This window comes from Lipotes vexillifer, unplaced genomic scaffold, assembly GCF_000442215.2.
Source record: "Lipotes vexillifer unplaced genomic scaffold, Lipotes_vexillifer_v1.1 scaffold773, whole genome shotgun sequence".
In the NCBI taxonomy this organism is placed as follows: domain Eukaryota; kingdom Metazoa; phylum Chordata; class Mammalia; order Artiodactyla; family Lipotidae; genus Lipotes; species Lipotes vexillifer.
Genome location: NW_006786767.1, coordinates 277,361 through 283,145, shown reverse-complemented (window position 1 = coordinate 283,145; position 5,785 = coordinate 277,361).

The window sequence follows — 5,785 nt, the reverse complement described above, 5'->3', positions numbered from 1 at the left end:
ACCAAAAGACAACCCTCAGAATGGGAGAAAATATTTGCAAATGAAGCAACTGACAAAGGATTAATCTCCAAAATTTACAAGCAGCTCATGCAACTCAATATCAAAAAAACAACCAACCCAACCCAAAAATGGGCAGAAGACCTAAATAGACATTTCTCCAAAGAAGATATATAGATTGCCAACAAACACATGAAAGAATGCTCAACATCATTAATCATTAGAGAAATGCATATCAAAACTACTATGAGATATCATCTCACACCAGTCAGAATGGCCATCATCAAAAAATCTAGAAAAAGCAGTTCCCTGGTGGCGCAGTGGTTGAGAGTCCACCTGCCGATGCAAGGGACACGGGTTCATGCCCCAGTCCGGGAAGATCCCACGTGCCGCGGAGCAGCTGGGCCCGTGAGACATGGCCACTGAGCCTGCGTGTCCAGAGCCTGTGCTCCGCAACGGGAGAGGCCACAACAGTGAGAGGCCCGTGTACTGTAAAAAAATAATAAAAATCTAGAAACAATAAATGCTGGAGAGGGTGTGGAGAAAAGGGAACACTCTTGCACTGTTGGTGGAAATGTAAATTGATACAGACCCTATGGAGAACAGTATGGAGGTTCCTTAAAAAACTACAAATAGAACTACCATATGACCCAGCAATCCCACTACTGGGCATATAACCTGAGAAAACCATAATTCAAAAAGAGTCATGTACCAAAATGTTCATTGCAGCTCTATTTACAATAGCCAGGACATGGAATCAACCTAAGTGTCCATCGACAGATGAATGGATAAAGAAGATGTGGCACATATATACAATGGAATATTACTCAGCCATAAAAAGAAACAAAATTGAGTTATTTGTAGTGAGGTGGATAGACCTAGAGTCTGTCATACAGAGTGAAGTAAGTCAGAAGGAGAAAAACAAATACCGTATGCTAACACATATATATGGGATCTAAGGGAAAAAAATGTCATGAAGAACCTAGGGGTAAGACGGGAATAAAGACACAGACCTACTAGAGCATGGACTTGAGGATATGGGGAGGGGGAAGGGTAAGCTGTGACAAAGTGAGAGAGTGGCATGGACATATATACACTACCAAACGTGAAATAGATAGCTAACGGGAAGCAGCCACATAGCACAAGGAGATCAGCTAGGTGGTTTGTGACCACATAGAGGGGTGGGATAGGGAGGGTGGGAGGGAGGGAGATGCAAGAGGGAAGAGATATGGGAACATATGTATATGTATAACTGATTCACTTTGTTATAAAGCAGAAACTAACACACAATTGTAAAGCAATTATACTACAATAAAGATGTTAAAAAAAAAACTAAATATAGAACTACCATATGATTCAATAATCCCACTCCAAGGCATATATCCAGAGAAAAACATAATTCAAAAAGATACATGCATCCCAATGTTCACTGCAGTACTATTTACAATAGCCAAGACATGGAAGCAACCTAAATGTCCATCAACACAGGAGTGGATAAAGAAGATGTGGTACATATATACAATGGAATATTACTCAGCCATTAAAGAAGAACGAAATAATGCCACATGCAGCAACATGGATGGACATACAGATTGTCATACTGAGTGAAGTGAGTCAGACAGAGAAAGACAAATATCATATGATATCCCTTATATGTGGAATCTAAAAAAAAATGGTACAAATGAACTTATTTACAAAACAGAAATAGTCATAGATGTAGAAAACAAACTTGTGGTTACCAGGGGCAAAAAAGGCGGGGAGGGATAAATTGGGAGATTGGGATTGACATATACACACACTATTATATAAAATAGGTAACTAATAAGGACCTACTGTATAGCACAGGGAACTCTACTCAGCACTCTGTAATGACCTATATAGGAAAATAATCTAAAAAAGAGTGGATATATGTATATGTATAACTGATTCACTTTTCTGTACAGCAGAAAGTAACACAACATTGTAAATCAACTATACTCCAATAAATTTTTAAAAAATATTATGAAACAGAAGCCAGCAGCATATTAAAAGACTAATATACCAAGACCAAATGTTATTTTTGTTTTTGTTTTGTTTTTTAGGATTGTAAGGATGTATCAATTTTAGGAAATCTATTAGCATTGACCACCATACTAATATGTGAATAAAGAAAAATCATAGGGTCATTTTTGTTGATGTTTAAAAGCCAATTAATAAAGCATTCAGTATTTATTCTAGATATCTTAAAAACTCAATAAGATAGAAATAAATATATATTCCTTAACATAATAAAATATATCTCATCCCCAAAGGTAGCACAATGCTTAATAAGGAAACAACTGAAGAATCTCCCATTAAACTAAGAAAAAAGACAGGACTCATTAACACCACTATTATTTAATATTTTCTGGAGCTATTTACAAATACAATTAGACAGGAGAAAGAAATCAGAGATATAAAAATAGAAAAGGAAGTAATTGTCATTATTTACAAACAATATGATTGCATGACTAGAAAATCCAAGAGAAACAACTGAAAAATTATTAAAAACAATTACAGAATTGAGTAAGAGAAGGTAACTGGGTATGAAATTAATATTTAATCATCAGTTACCTTTCAGGTGTGAAAAACAATGAAGAGTTAAAAGATATAATGAATGATATAAATTAAAATGATATAAAGATACAAACAAACATAAAAGATGCAATGGGAAAGCGATATTTTCAGCAGTGATATAAAATATTAAATACTCAGAAATAAGCTTAAGAAATGGACGAGACCTTTATGAAAAAACTTCTAAACATGGCCGAGCTACACACGTATCAAAACACAAGACTTTAAAAATGGTAAGGAGGGCTTCCCTGGTGGCGCAATGGTTGAGAGTCCGCCTGCCGATGCTGGGGACACGGGTTGGGTTCGTGCCCCGGTGTGGGAAGATCCCACATGCCACGGAGCGGCTGGGCCCGTGAGCCATGGCCGCTGAGCTTGCGCGCCTGGAGCCTGTGCTCCGCAACGGGAGAGGCCACAACATGAGAGGCCCGCGTACCGCAAAAAATAAAAAAATAAAAACGGTAAGGAATATCATGTTCTTGGATCAAAAAATTCAATGCCACACAAATTTCAGTTCTAAGTTAAAATATAAATAGAACATAACCCAATTTTAAAAATACCAGTAGGTCTTCTTGTTGGTAAATGGTGGGAACGGAGAGACCAGATAAGCAGATTATAAAAATTAGATAGAAAATTAAGCTAATAGAAAAATTCTTAAAAAGTAAAGAGGGGGACTAAATATTAAAATATTCTAAATCTATAAAAATGATTAGACATTTAAAAATATTAACAAATATATAAATTACTATTTTCTAGGAATTAAAATATAAATCTAAAATTTGTCAGGCACATGTATAAACAGAATGAATGTACAGAAATAGGCATGCATACACACAGATGTATTGAATATATGACAAAGCATTTCAAGTCAACGGTGAAAAGAAGTTTCACTCAACTAAGGGTACTGGAATGACTGGTAGACAACTTGAAAAATTAAGTTGGTTCTGTTCCTCACAACTTACACCAAAATAAATTTCATGAAGACCAAAAACTTTAACGTAAAACATGAAAAAATACGAATACTGGAAGAAACCATGGGAGAATTTTTTTAGTCTTGGGGTGGAGATGGTCTGTATACATGTCACATAATTATATGAAAACAAAAAGATTCCTGCAAAACAGAAACTACCATCGGGAAAGATGAATGGCAAACTAGAAAAATATTTCTACCTCCTATCACAAAGGACTAATTTTTTGAGTATATAAAGAGCACCTACAAATCAATCTGAAAACACCACCAAAGACATCAACCCAATAGGAAACGGGCAACTTTATGGAAAGGGAAAAACAGATGTCTCTTGAACATGTAAAATAGTGCTTAACCTCGGTCATGATAAGATAAATATATAAATTAAAACTACATTAAGGCCATTTTCCACTTCTCAAATTAGCATCATGTTGTTGGCATGGGTATGAGGAAGCATTTCATATGTTGCTGGTGGAAAGGTATGTTGGTGCAACCTCTATGGCGGAAAATATGGCAACATTTCTCAAAATTGCAAATGCATATACCCTTTGACCAGCAATGCCATTTCTAGAGATTCATCATTTGCAAAATGTCCAGGGTAGGGTTTGGAAAAGAAAAGATTGGAAATAATCAAAATGCTCACTGATGGAAATCTATGTCAATAAATTCACATAATTATAAATACTGTGCAGCAATTTTTAAAGAGAGAAAGCGCTTTATGTACTGATATGGAATGGTCTCCATGACATACTGGTAACTGAAAAAAGAAAAATGTAGAACATCATTCGTTGTTGTTATTATTGTTGTTTTTTAAAAAAGGAAAAATAGGGAATTGCTTATATATGCACAGAATATCTGTAGAAGGGTCCACAACAACAAAGCAACATTGGTCAATAATAGATCACTGGGGAGTCGGTGTAGGAAGAAAACTTTTAACTGTATACCCCTCTCTACTCTTTGATTTTTAAACCCTGTGGATGTAATTACCTATCCAAAAATCCTATCCCATTGTAGTTTGGTTACAAACTACAAAAGTGCTTAAATATATTTTTAATATCTACACAGAGGATTTTTTTAAATAAAAATATTTATTTTATATACATAGCTCTGCAATTTGCCTCTTTTTGACATGATGGTATATTATGGACATCTGCCTTTAGGCCCATATTTATAGAACTTATTCTTTTTAATATATAATATTCTATTGTGTAAATTAATCAAAATTTATTCAACCATTTCCCTTTTGATGAAAATTCAGGTATTTTCTTGGTTTTGCTTTTTGTTCACTTTGGGTTTTTTGACATGAAAATAATTTTTCTTAGCTAAAATTAGAAGATATAAATATAAAGGTAAAATAATAAAAATACTGGAAGAAAATTATAACCTCAGCCTGAGGGTAACTTACTTAAACAATAAAGGAAACACAAATGACTTAGGAAAGAGAAGTATATTGTATTTAACTACATACAAATGTAAATTTTCCTTATGGAAAAAAATAAAGTCAAGAGACAACGAAGTGAAAGAAACTATTTGTTAAAAAAAAAAGAAAGGAAAAATGGCAACAGGTTAATAGCTCTAATATAGAGAAAGTTCCTAGAAGTTGATTTTTTTTTAAACATGCAAAGAATATGAACAGGCAATTCATAGAAGAGGAAATACTAATGACCAATAAATGTGTGAAGAGATCCTCACCCTCACTAGTCATAGTTTCAAAGGCAAAACAACAGTGAGGTCTCATTTTTCATCCATCAGACTGGCAAAAATGTAAAAGATAATAACCAGTATTGGCAAGTCCATGAAGAAATGTACATTAAATATTCTTGCTGAACACCTGAATCTCAACCATCTTTTTGGAGAGCAATCCAATAACATAGTGGGAAAAAAATTTAATGTTCATATTCTTTGACCCAGCAACCCAACTTAATTTAGGGGAAAAAAATTCTGAAAATATAGCCTTTAGTGTCTCTCTATGCCTCTTCTCTCTTTCTCTCTTTTCCCCTATTTTCTCTCCAGTACACCTCATTTAATTAACTGTGTTACTTCCCAGCTAGCTGACTCTCATGTCCAAGCCCTCCTCCACCTCCATCAGACTCTAGCCAACCGAGGCTACTGCCTGAAGCAGGGGGATGGTCTTGGATCCCTGTAAGGCCTTGTCTAGGAGTTCCCCTTGTGCTTTCAAAAAAGTGAGGCCAAGGACATCAGCAGAGCCAACATCTGCTTCGAGTTCCTGGG